The sequence below is a fragment of the Budorcas taxicolor genome, chromosome 13 (assembly GCF_023091745.1).
Source record: "Budorcas taxicolor isolate Tak-1 chromosome 13, Takin1.1, whole genome shotgun sequence".
In the NCBI taxonomy this organism is placed as follows: domain Eukaryota; kingdom Metazoa; phylum Chordata; class Mammalia; order Artiodactyla; family Bovidae; genus Budorcas; species Budorcas taxicolor.
The window spans coordinates 19,648,662-19,662,958 of record NC_068922.1 but is presented as its reverse complement, the minus strand read 5'-3'; the positions used below and the strand labels follow the sequence as shown (position 1 = coordinate 19,662,958).

Genomic DNA, 14,297 nt, shown 5'->3' with positions numbered 1-14,297 from the left:
TGCTCAGAGTGTGGACTGTGGAGTCTGGTGCCTGGACTCAAACCTCTAATCAACCCCTAACTAAGCAGGTGATACTGGCAAGTTATTTAATCTGTGCCTTAGTTCCCTCATCTTTAAAATGGACACTATAGTTTCTGCCTTATGGGGGATATGTGAAGTCTGCATGAGTTGTAAATATAAAATATTGAAAACAGCATCTGGCACACTGCAAGCAATACCTAGATGGTACTTGTTATCATTATTACTATACATTACAGCTGGAGCTCAGCAACAACTTGATTCAATCAAGAAGTAACTATGTTTGAATGTTTGGGTTTTTTCAATCCTAATTATTAACCAAAAACTCTGAATTGATCCATGTTAGGTAAAACACAAGATATGGACGAAAAGATGAAGTATAAGGGTTAGAAAAAAACACAACTGCAAACAACAGATTAATGTTGACTTTTTATAGAAATTAATACATTACTTTGATATGATATTAAAACCTGATACTGTATATGGTGATGGCGGTTTAGTCGCTAAATTGTGTCCAGTTCTTGTGACCCCATAGTCTGTAGCCCGTGAGATTTCCCAGCCTAGAATCCTGGAGTGGGTTGTCATTCCCTTCTCCAGGGGATCTTTCCAACCCAGGTCTCCTGCACTGCAGGCAGATTCTTTACCAACTGAGCCACCAGGAAGTCCTATACTGTAAAAAAAAAATAAGGCTTAACCAGGTGCTAATTATTAATTAGATACTAATTATTATGCTAAGTATAATTAGATAATCATTTTAGGTTCTACATTTAAGTAGGATTATTTTACTTTCTAACAATCATATTTCTAACAATTTGTATGTAAAATAATAAAAGCATCAAAACTTTAATGCTTTTTACTACCACATTAAATACAGCACAGGTATTTTTGAATGTTAGTATCACGAATCACCTTAAAAAAGATCAGAGTGGAGAGTAACATTCCTAATTAAAATAGAAATAAGGAAGAATGACTTCAGGTTTCTTCTTCTATATGGGGAAGCAAATCTAGGAGAGGCTAAAAGCAGGAAGAAAATTGCCCTGAAAAGACATCCTGTAGCAGAAACTTAGACCAGGAGGCTGTGTACCAGTCTGGTTCATTCAGAGACTGCCGCCCACTGAGAACTATAAAACACAAATGTGATCTGTTCACTTAAAAGGCGGACAAGGCTCACACCAGGCACACCCAAGAGTGATAGGATAATTGAGTTTTGATGATTTATGGTAACTTGTAACAAAAAGTTTTTTTTTTTTACTTTTATTCTAACACATGCAAACGACTATAAAAATGACAATAACTAATAAAAATAATAACAGCAGCTATCCCTTCTAAGCAACTCCATGAGGTTGGGGACAATATTATCTTGTTTCATATATGAGGAGGCCAAACCACAAATACCTTCTCCAAAGTCACAAAGGTAGAAGTGAAACCAGACCATCTGAATTCTGAAGTTGTGACCTGAGTCTGTGCTCCATTAAGCTACAATATTCTGAAGGCACACTCAGTCACTATTTTAAAAATAAAAGAACATCCTTCTACTGTTAGAACTGACTCAGAGAACAGAAATGGAAAAGACTTAAAATGTTCTTTGAGTTTATTTCTTAGTCCTTCAAAATGACTGGAGGCCATCAGAAGTTATTTTAACTGTCAAATTTCGTGAGTATACTGACAGGTTATGGTCTCACTCCTACAAAAGCATTTCATCCAAGTATCTTTTCTTACTACATTTAATTTTAACTAAAGGGTCATAAGGGCTTCCCCGACGGCTCAGTGGTAAAGAATCCAACTGCAAAGCAGGAGATGCAGGGTCGATCCCTGGGTCAGGAAGATCCCCTGGAAGAGGGCAGGGCAGCCCACTCAGTATTCTTGCCTGGAGAATCCCATGGACAGAGGAGCCTGGCGGGCTACAGTCCATGGGGTTGCAAAGAGTCGGACATGACTGAAGCAACTTAGCACGCACACAAAGGGTCATAATTCATCCTTTGAACAATAAATTATCTCAAACAGCTCCCCCAAAACATCATTCTGATGGGTAGAAACATGCAATTGTTCCCTTTGTCAAAAACCGCACATAATTAATCCCCACTGTAAACTCATCTTTATTTATCAAGGTTAAATGTGGTTTTATGAGCTACTCAAACTTTTAAATACATACTAAGTATCTGTTAATGTTCTTAACAATGTGACAAATGACTCATTTGGTATTTCTTTTTTTTTTTTTTAATTTTAAAATCTTTAATTCTTACATGTGTTCCCAAACATGAACCCCCCTCCCACCTCCCTCCCCATAACATCTCTGTGGGTCATCCCCATGCACCAGCCCCAAGCATGCTGTATCCTGCGTCAGACATAGACTGGCGATTCAATTCTTACATGATAGTATACATGATAGAATGCCATTCTCCCAAATCATCCCACCCTCTCCCTCTCCCTCTGAGTCCAAAAGTCCGTTATACACAGCTGTGTCTTTTTTCCTGTCTTGCATACAGGGTCGTCATTGCCATCTTTCTAAATTCCATATATATGTGTTAGTATACTGTATTGGTGTTTTTCTTTCTGGCTTACTTCACTCTGTATAATCGGCTCCAGTTTCATCCATCTCATCAGAACTGAATCAAATGAATTCTTTTTAACGGCTGAGTAATACTCCATTGTGTATATATACCACTGCTTTCTTATCCATTCATCTGCTGATGGACATCTAGGTTGTTTCCATGTCCTGGCTATTATAAACAGTGCTGCGATGAACATTGGGGTACATGTGTCTCTTTCACTTCTGGTTTCCTCGGTGTGTATGCCCAGCAGTGGGATTGCTGGGTCATAAGGTAGTTCTATTTGCAATTTTTTAAGGAATCTCCACACTGTTCTCCATAGTGGCTGTACTAGTTTGCATTCCCACCAACAGTGTAAGAGGGTTCCCTTTTCTCCACACCCTCTCCAGCATTTATTGCTTGCAGATTTTTGGATCGCAGCCATTCTGACTGGTGTGAAGTGGTACCTCATTGTGGTTTTGATTTGCATTTCTCTAATAATGAGTGATGTTGAGCATCTTTTCATGTGTTTGTTAGCCATCCGTATGTCTTCTTTGGAGAAATGTCTATTTAGTTCTTTGGCCCATTTTTTGATTGGGTCGTTTATTTTTCTGGAATTGAGCTGCATAAGTTGCTTGTATATTTTTGAGATTAGTTGTTTGTCAGTTGCTTCATTTGCTATTATTTTCTCCCATTCAGAAGGCTGTCTTTTCACCTTGCTTATAGTTTCCCTTGTTGTGCAGAAGCTTTTAATTTTAATTAGATCCCATTTGTTTATTTTTGCTTTTATTTCCAGAGTTCTGGGAGGTGGATCATAGAAGATCCTGCTGTGATTTATGTCTGAGAGTGTTTTGCCTATGTTCTCCTCTAGGAGTTTTATAGTTTCTGGTCTTACATTTAGATCTTTAATCCATTTTGAGTTTATTTTTGTGTGCGGTGTTAGAAAGTGATCTAGTTTCATTCTTTTACAAGTGGTTGACCAGTTTTCCCAGCACCACTTGTTAAAGAGATTGTCTTTACTCCATTGTATATTCTTGCCTCCTTTGTCAAAGATAAGGTGTCCATATGTGTGTAGATTTATCTCTGGGCTTTCTATTTTGTTCCATTGATCTATATTTCTGTCTTTGTGCCAGTACCATACTGTTTTGATGACTGTGGCTTTGTAGTAGAGCCTGAAGTCAGGCAAGTTGATTCCTCCAGTTCCATTCTTCTTTCTCAAGATTGCTTGGTATTTCTTTTTACATTTATAATAAGATCTTTAGAAATTTTATATGTACTTTATAGAAATTAAACAATTATGCTTTAGAGAAACATTACTTTTAAAAAATGGAGTTACATTTACTTTAAATTTTAAAATTCGGTGCTCAGAAGCCATCTATGCCCCAAAGGACACAGTACAAAAAGAAGTCATCCACAAAAGATTTCTTCCTATAAAATCTTTGCACTAAGAGCACATTTTTATTCAGCACAACTTGGATTTCCAAGTCAAATATCCATTGCGCATCTACCATGTACAAGACATATAACTGACAAAGCTGGGACATGAACCCAGGCATGAACTGAAAGCCCAAGCTTTCAACAGAAGTAGGTTTCCAATAAGAAAGGTTCCCTCTTTTATATCCTAACATTTTAAATCTTTTCACCTTAATGGTGGAAAAGATTCAAATACCTCCATTGAGGTATATCGTAAGCCTCTCCTGAAAATAGAATAAGGTTAGATTCATCCCAAGTCTGTACCACCATCGTTATTTTCTGTATCTGTGTTCAAAAGGAAAAAAATAAATAGTCCAATAACACATTAATATTTACCGATCAACACAGTCCAGAAAAGGAACAGAGCCAAGAGGAAAGCCTGAGGGTTTCCTACCGTGCAGTTCACCCTGCTTCTCCCCACGCAGAGCAAGCAGCAGGAGAGCATTCAAGAGCCTGCTCTGCTTCACACCACCAGACTCGAGGGCGAGCGCTGGAGATGAACTCACCAAGAGCAAGAGCACCTTTCCCCTTGTGAGAAGAACAAGTAAAACTCAACATTTTCCCCCTCTCTGGCAGAAGAGGTGCGTGGTGGTGATCCTGGAGGTGTCTATGGCCCAAATAAATAATAAGCTACAATGAATGATTAACAAAACTTAGCAGAAAGGATGAAAGAGGGAAGAAAAAGAGGGACCAGGAAAGAAAGGAGGTTGAATACTCCAAGGCAAACAGGCAACATTTCCTTTGAAGTCCGTGTCCACCCACTGTGGAGGATAAATCGTATTCTGAACTAGGAAACTTTCTAAAATTCACAACTCCCACTCAGAAGAAAAAAAGACTTTTTATGAGCCCCGACCCCTTCTTACCCAAAAGTGGTATCAGCCTGAGTTGAGTTCCAACAACTAAGGTTTGACTACTCCATAACTACAGGCTTAAAAAACAATTTGAAACCTGAGAACAGGGCCAATACTTAAAATTACAGAACAGAACAAAATGTGTCTATTCTGGGGCTTCTCTGGTGGCTCAGCAGTAAAGAATCTGCCTGCAATGATAAGAGGTAGGTTTGAACCCTGGGTCAGGAAAATCCATCTAAGAAGGGAATGGCAACCCACTTCAGTATTCTTGCCTGGGAAATCCCATTGTCAGAGGAGACTGGTGGGCTTTTGCAACTGGGGTTGCAAAAGAGTCAGACACGACTGAGCAACTAACCAACAACTGTGTCTACCCGACCCCCCATGAAAATGACAAAGTGGAGATCAATCATCAGCACCCACCCCTGTGGTGCAAGGGGAAGATAAAGAATTGACACACTGTGTCTTGGGAAATAGTTTCAATGATCAAGATGGAAGTGGGGGGAAGTCAGGGTATGGAACTGAACTACGAAAAATTTCTACAGCACGAAAAGAGAAAATTAAGAATCTTCTCTGGAAAAAAAAAAGGAGAATGAACTCATTATGCTCTTCAAGAAATTAAGAAAATCTCAAATAGATTTTGTAGCAATCAAACACAGTAAGACCACAAATCTAGAGAAAAAGTGTACAGAGGTACAGGAGGAAATGTAAGTTGAAATCTTCTGCAGAACTCAAAACACACAGGAACAGAATCAACATGACAGGAAGAGCAGGCTTGAGCACACAGAATTCAAAATAATTCAAGGCAATAAGAAGCATGACATTATAGTCAATAGTGATCCAATAAATAGATAATTGGTATATCACCACCACCACTTCCCCCACCAAAAAGGTTATAGCCTTTACATAAGGACCAAAAAAATAAAAAAGATTAATAAGCATTAAATTCCAAAAAATGGTGAAAGGGCATAAAATAAGTTCAAAGCTCATAAAATAAGCCAAAGGACAAGACTTAAAATATGAGCAAGGGATTTCCTTGGTGGTCCAGTGGCTAAGACTCCACTCTTCCAATGCAGGGAGCCTGGGTTCCATCCCTGGTGGGGGAACTAGACCCTACCAGCAGCAACTGACGACCCCGCATGCTGCAACTAAGATTGAGGATTCCACATACTGCATCTAAGACCTGGTGCAGTCAAATAAATAAACAAGCAAAAGTTAAACACATTAAGTAAATCTATTAAGACATAATATTAAGGGCTGACCCAAAATGAGCATGAAAAGTTGCCTGAACTTCATTCTTCCCAGGTCCTCCTTCCACTCGAAAGACAAGACATTACCCAGCAACTGCTGTATTTCAAAATAGCCTAGCGAGCTGTTCCTTCTTTACACTTGGCTATGTCTATAGATTTTGCCTTTCTCTGTGAAGGGAAAAGAGTAAGTCAGCAGCTGCTTTGGTTGAAGAATTTACTTCGGGGCAAGTTTACAAAGAACCAGCAAAAACAAGTTTACCACCTTAACTAATGGGATCGACAAGCACTTGAGAGCAATATATGTTCCATGTAATTTCAGTCGAGGAGAACTGTAAGTTACACTCCTTGGATAATTTTATGTACTTTTTAGGTAAGTCATTCCAAAATTCTTACTTGGTCAAACCTTTAATAAATTTTCACCGTATGTTTTGTCATATCTCTCCTCTGCCCTGTATTAGATTGAAACAAACACAGTGCTTGAGTATATTCTAAATATATATATATATAGTAAATAAAGGTTAAAAATTTTACCTAAATATAGGTAAAACCCAATTCATGTCTCATTTAGCACTAAGCTGGGAATAATATCTACCTTAGAAATGTTACAAGAATAAAATATGATCATGAATGTAAAACAAATATCTTTATAGGGACCTATAAATCACAGCTTACTTGATTACTGAATTTTCTTCTTGCTCTTCAACTCATTCACTGACTCCATTAGAACCTGAGTGACTACTTAATAAATGGTTCTCAATCATTTTAAGCCATTTTAGTAAGCACAAGTCCACTCCCTACTGTTTCTGTTGTGTTTTTCTAAAATAATACTAAATGCAACTTTTAAAACTACAATCTCCACCTCCAATAATCAGATATGACCCACCACTACACCTTTGGGGAAGAAAAGAAATTACAGTCTGAAATGAATAAAAAACTGCAAAATACTGGAGATCTAATAATTACTCTTAATTTTACAAAGACTAAGTGAAAGTGGAGGGTGAAAAAGTTGACTTAAAGCTCAACCTTCAGAAAACGAAGATCATGGCATCTGGTCCCATCACTTCATGGGAAATAGATGGGGAAACAGTGGAAACAGTGTCAGACTTTATTTTTTGGGGCTCCAAAATCACTGCAGATGGTGACTGCAGCCATGAAATTAAAAGACACTTACTCCTTGGAAGGAAAGTTATGACCAACCTAGACAGCATATTCAAAAGCAGAGACATTACTTTGCCGACTAAGGTCCGTCTAGTCAAGGCTATGGTTTTTCCCGTGGTCATGTATGGATGTGAGAGTTGGACTGTGAAGAAAGCTGAACGCTGAAGAATTGATGCTTTTGAACTGTGGTGTTGGAGAAGACTATTGAGAGTCCCTTGGACTGCAAGGAAATCCAACCAGTCCATTCTGAAGGAGATTAGCCCTGGGATTTCTTTGGAAGGAATGATGCTGAAGCTGAAACTCCAGTACTTTGGCCACCTCATGCGAAGAGTTTACTCACTGGAAAAGACTCTGATGCTGGGAGGGATTGGGGGCAGGAGGAGAAGGGGATGACAGAGGATGAGATGGCTGGATGGCATCACAGACTCGATGGACATGAGTCTGAGTGAACTCCGGGAGTTGGTGATGGACAGGGAGGCCTGGCATGCTGCGATTCATGGAGTCGTAAAGAGTCGGACACAACTGAGCAACTGAACTGAAGAAAGCTTAAGTTACCTATGTATTCATTCAATAACATTTATACACGGAAATGTGACCTCCATACATCTAAATACTTTTCCTCATCATTCTTAATATTTTCAACCACCATAAGTAGAATTATTTCAAAAAATTTGAAAAAAATTTTCACCAAAATTTAAAAACATTTTTCACTTTTTTCAACCACCATAAGTAGGATTAACTACTACTTTCTTTTGTCCCAAAATATAGTCTTGATAGAGTCTGGCACAGCAAATGACAAACCTTCAGTGATCCTCAGTAACACAGTGTTGTTTAATTCAAATTTCTATTACAACTAGTTGTAATTATGTCTGTGAACCACACCAGACTAGAGTTGGAGGGCAAGAGTCCAGGCCTTCATTTAAAATATCCTTCATTTTATTTATATGTATTTACTATATAAAGACATATATTTGTATGTGTATGATTATATATCAAAGTAATCAAACAATATTTATTTGCTAAATTAGACGGTATTCTACTTTCTAACTATACTGTCCTTTGACCATGTCATCATCTATATTCGTCTCTTTGGTCATACCATTCCAAGCTCCTCATGGCCCTCCAAAACCAGTTAAGCCAAAGCTGGTATTTTTCTCAAAATCTATTAGAATTACCTGGTACAGTGCACTGTGTAAACATCCTGTGGTGTTTGCTACATTTCCCTAAATTGAAAACAACATACCCCAACTAGACAGTATCCTCAACGGCAAGGTGCAGGTCAGCTTCTTGACCTACATCCAGTAAGCACCACACTGCTCAGGAAGTGGCACTTAGCACACGAATGGATTAAAATGTTACTGACAACAGAGCTCCATCCTGACAGAGAGCTTAGAGTACTAGACTTGGCTGGCCAGCACTTGCAGGCTTGCTCAAAGCCATGACTTGGCACACCACATGCCCTCTGGGGTGAGGGCACAAGAGAATGGCTGCTCATGAGAGAGGGAAGACCTGTCCTCTGTAGAGTCAGGTCACACAGCAGCTGGCCTTCAGCTCACAGGGCAATAGAAAGGAGAAACCAAGAGACCACTCTACAATGCAGATACAGAAACCAGAGCCCTTTCCAGGTGAGGTGTTCCAACAAACGTCCCAGGAGCTCAGTACGAGCTTGCCCAAAACCCAGGTTTCCCAATCAAGAAGCTTCTGCTACATCAAACTGCTTCTCTAAAGAACTTGTTTCACCTCAAACAAGCTCATCAAAGGAAAAACCTGAAAATATCCAAGTCCCCCACTAAGCTATCACAGGAAGGAACCAGAAATTCAAACAAACTGAGGAAGGGAAATGCTTTTTCTAGATTCCTTTTCTTCCTCCCAGCCTTTGACTGGGAAGTGTTTCCAGGGCCCCTCAGTGGCACCCTTTCACTCTACACGCTCTCCAGTATTTTCATCTGCAGCCCAGAGCGTCAGCCTATACAGACTAAGAATTCCCAAATCGTAAGCTCCCAACCAGACTGCACGTTGTGAGGTCACAGTCTGCACAGTCAACTACACTCCAGGCGTCTCAGCAGGAGTTCAGCATTCCCCTGCCTCCAGGCGGCCAGCAGCACAGCACCCCCTTGTGGTCATGCTTCCCACCTCGGACAAGCCACCTCCTAACCAGACACCTAGGCCACTTCAGTTCCTTTCTCCTCTTACCTCAGATACCAAGTCTGACCTGTCCACCCTCCAAAATAAGTAGTTCTTGTAGCCCCACCCAGGTCTTCCCCCATGCCAAGGATCTCCAAAGCTTTTTAATACTCCTTTTACTATTTAACAACAAAAACAAAAAGAAACTTGAGAATACGTGTACCCCAAAATATGTATTTATAAATTAAAATACATGTACTTCTACAGCAATGTGGTAAGATATTATAAATCATAATAATAAATTTAAGCTTTATAAAAAAAATAGTAAGTCTAATATTTTCTTCCTACATCCAGTGATTTTATACACCCCTGGGGTCCAGGAAGTTGCACTTTGGAGACTGTATAATGAAACAAGTCCAATAATTGTGTTTATACATGCATGCACTATGCATATTTGAAACAGTTTGTCACTTACACACATTTCTTGATCGGATGATATACATATGCTTTAGCATATTGCTAAATATAGTTAACCTTATCTTCCAAAGCCACAAACCAAAACTAAAGCTTAGAAGTAGCTGGCTTCTGTACTATTTTATAAATAAAACTTAACTCTGCAAAATTCTCACGATTAGTCACATTTAAAAGAGAAGAAACCTGCAGAGTATAACTTGGCTCCTTTTGCATACAGCTCCAGAACAAGAAATACCACCTTTTTCACTTATCTATTGAAAATTCTAAGACTGCTAAGGTTCTGAAGGTTTTCTGCACTGCAACTCCAGTAACCTAGATAAATAATTTTCTCAGTTTTCTACAGCTATAGATACTGCTATCATTTCAGGGTTCTGAAGAATAAGGTACTCGCCCACCCTCTGGACCCCAAGACTCCCACCTCTGCTATAACAACATACAAGGACAAAACTACATAACACATGACCAATCAGAATAGACTTGCTCACGCAAAAAAATGGTATTTACATATTTACACAATATAACCTAGGATTCTACTGACAACCAGACAGATCCTAACCCTCCAGGCAGAGTAGGATCATCAGTCCACATGAATCCTCTCAGATACTAAGTGAATTTGTTACATGTTCAGAAATACCAATTAGCAGAACTCCAAAGTTCTAAAACTTTAACTATCTCATGTTCATCTCATCACTCCAGCAGAGTAGTCAAGAACCAATGCACCCACACATATGCCATGAAAACAAGCACCACCTAAAACTATTAATTTGCAGTATTTTATAAAGTAACCAAATGCCCTAGTTTCCCCAGGAGTTAGGAATTTATCGACCCCAGTATAGGACATGTTCATTCAATGATGCTAATTTGGGGCAGCTTTTAAATATCCTGACCAGAAAGCTGAGGAGAAAGCCACCTAAATCCAATGACTTATTCAATATTACTGATCCTATACTTTCCACATACAGAATAGCGAGGGGATTAGAAAACAATACAGAATTTAACATTCTTTTAAAAAGAATCAACATTACAAAAACTTTAAATTTTAAGTCTGTGAAATCAACACTGATGACTCAATTTGGAGTTTGCTATTTACAGAACCAAAGTATTAACCACATCCCATCTTTTTAACTAGCATTCTAATAACATCTTCCATTTTATACTGAATTCTAGGGTGGGTATAATTGCTTTCTCCTCAAATGCCTGTTAACTAAAACATTGATTTCTTTCATGTGTTTTCTATTTATCAGCTAATCATCTTCAGTCCCTCATTTATTAATCAGTGAACTAAAATTATTTTCAAATGTGAACATTTCTGTAGGGCTCTTAAGCCACCCCTGACTCCTGTGAGCCTTGATGTCCACAGATCCAGAATAGGTAACTTGCAAGTCAAGTTCCTTCACCACGTCTTAAGTGTTTAACACACAACGTATTGCAAAGTCTGGATTCAGTTTAAGAAAAATCCCTAATCGAAATTCAGTTAGCATTTATTATTGTACCATCAAAACAACAATAAAAAATAACAATAATTCTACCCGGCTAATATTTATGTGGAACGCAGATTCAAAGAAACCTTACTGATATCACCAATTACATGAGTTTTTTAAAAAAGTCCTTCTACTGTATCAAGAAGGAAAGAAAAGGAGTTAATATTCATTGTGCTAAGTGTCTTCTATCTTACATTTTCTCACCACTACACTGTACCTATACAAGGTTGCCTGTGGTTCAAACACGGGTTGCTGGACCACATGGGTTGTCCTCATCACAACTGGGTGACCACTTATGCTCCCTGTGCCTCAGTTTCATTTGTAAAACAGGGATTAAATACAACACCTACCTCTTTGGATCAGTTCCAGGATTAAAGGACAAAATAAAGGTAAAGTGCATAGAGGTAGGCATAGCCCTCACTGTCCTCATAATAATTCCTAGCTTTATTATTAGTATAGGTAGGTACTGTTCCCATTTTACAGATGGAAGAAATGGAGCCTTAAAGAGTGTAATTTACTAGTAATGATCATACAGACTAGCGCTAGGTTTTCATCCAAAAGCACAAAACTGATGAAACAAAAATTGCTCAGGCATGAAATACTACCATTCTTAAAAATACAACTTGTTCTGAAGCATCAGGAACGGCACGAATCAGGCACAGGCTGGGCAGGAGCCCTGGACGCGGCCGCGGCGCCCACACCCAGCATTAGGAGAAGGGCCCACAGGACGCGCCCACCCGGCTCCCCGGTGCCCAGCGGCGCGGCGACGCCAGGGACGCGGGGCTGGAGCCGGGGTGAGTGGTCCCGGCGTGGAGACCCGGCAGCCGAGGCCGCTGCCGGACGCAGGTCCGCGGAGGCCCGTCCGCGCCCAGCCGGCCGGTACGCGCCCAGCCCAGCGTCCGAGTGGCTGGTCCGACTCCCGGGCCTCCGCGACCGCGGCCCCGCGAGGACAGCGCCCCTGCCCGGAAGGTCCAGGGGCGGCCGCGGCCCGACTTCCTCCCCCGCCTGACGGCTTGGAATCCACCCGGAGGCCGCGGCCCCCACGTCTGCTCCTCAATGAGAGCCCGGCCGCGCGCCGAGCCCGCCGCCCGCCCTCCCGGGCCCACCTTCTCCCGCGGCGTCCGGCCCGCGCGGTCGGCTCGGCCCGTGCTCCGCGGTTCCCGCTCGGCCTGTCCCGAGCTGGCGTGGCCTCCCGGGCTCGGGCGCGGCGGCGGCGGCGGCGGCTCCTCCTCCTCGCGGGCGGGAGGAGGAGACTCGGCGGCGCGGGGCCGCCTCCGGGCAGGAAACGACCCCCGGGGCACCGCCTCCCTGGCGCTGCGATGCGGCTCCTCAGGCCGCCGCCGCGGCTCTCGCCCTCCGGAAGCGCATTCCTCTCGGGCCGCGTCAGCCGCGCCCGCGGTGGGAGGGGGAGGGGGACAGGGCGGGGAGGGGGACAGGGCGGGGAGGGGGACGCAGGGGGGAGGGGCAGGGGGACGGCGGCGCGGGCCGTGCGAGGGGCGGGGGCCACGGGACAAAGGAGCGGCCCTCCTGGGCCGCGGGCTCCGCCGCAAGCTCGGCGGCGCCTCCTTCCTTTGCAGCCGAGGGAGAGAGGGAGGATTTTTGCCTGGCCCTGCTCACCTTAATATCCTTCTCGGCCTGCCTTAGGCGCTGCTTTTCCAAAGCCCCGTGTCTGTCCGGCCGGAGGACTGCCCGGGTTTGAACCCTGGAAGCCCTGCCTCGCAGGAGCCGGCTCAGACAGATCCGGGACACTTAGTCACTCACCTTGTTAAGGTTTCGTGGGGCCAAAAACGTTTCCCTTTGGAAGGGAAGTAGCTAAAGCCGATATTTTTCTGGTGGGAGGATTTGCTTGATTTACGTCTTTGAGAGAAGGGAAGACTTAAGGAGGAGACGGGTGCCAGGAAAAACGAAGAAAGTTGTAGAGAAAAACTGGTGAGTTGAGGAGCAGCTTTTGTTAGGTTCATCTGGAGGTCCATTTATGGGGAACAGGGAGGAGAAGGAAAAGTTCATCCTTGATAGTTTCTGTTCTAGCTCACTTTTTTCAGTAGGTGGATAGGGGGGCTGGAGAAGAGACAGCTAAAAGAAGCATGGCTGGGCACATTTTGATAAGAGCATCGAAACCTCTGCCGGCCGGCATCATACTGAAACCCGGTTACTCAGAATGCGCTGCTGGCAGGCTGCCATCCTGTTAGCAGAAAATGTCCATTGCCACGTGGTGAGCTGCAGCACCCTGTTGGGAACAGAACTCGAACGATGAGATTTGTGAAACTGAGAAGCAGTGTTTCATTTGGGGAAGATTAGAAGCTGTGATGCTCATTTGACGGCCAATCTTGAGGAAGAAAAAAAGACAACCCCATCTATGGAAATGTTGCCCATTGCTCGCCAGCAAAATTAAATCTTTGGTTAGGTAATCTCTGGAAACCTCTAAAGAAACAAGAATGATTTTTCCCACTTAATGGATGAGCAAATTTAAGAGACTAAATGATGTTTCCTTATTTGGGGAATCTAAAAAAGGATATAGATGAACTTCTTTACAAAACAGAAATAGTCTCACAGACACAGGAAAACAATCCCATGGTTACCAAAGGGTGACGGGGAGGGAGGATAAATTAGGAGTTTGGGATGAGCATACACACACTACTCTAAATAAAACACAAACAAGGACCTACTGTACAGCACAGGGAACTATATTCAGTAACTTGTAATAACCCATAATAGAAAAGAATCTGAAATATATTCTTTTTCAGATTCTTTTCCATGTATATATTCTTTTTCAGTTTCTTTCCGGTGATATATATAACAAACTTTTCTGTACACGGGACATTAACATAACATTGTAAATCAACTATACTTAAATTTTTTAAAATTAATGTTTCTATGTTAGCAACCCAATGGTGCAGCTGCCAGCAGACCTCAACATTCTTGAATTTAAATGTACTATTAATA

At 41.8% G+C, this 14,297-nt stretch overlaps 1 protein-coding gene across 2 annotated transcripts in view; it reads right to left on the bottom strand.

Annotated features, from left to right (window-relative positions):
* ITGB1 (integrin subunit beta 1) overlaps positions 1-12,573 on the bottom strand; it is a 44,819-nt gene extending 32,246 nt beyond the window's left edge. For both annotated transcript variants that reach the window (XM_052651316.1, XM_052651317.1), the window contains exon 1: positions 12,461-12,573. The gene's annotated coding sequence lies outside the window, so the exon portion shown is untranslated. The remainder of the gene's footprint in view (positions 1-12,460) is intronic.
* Positions 12,574-14,297: the final 1,724 nt, after the last annotated feature.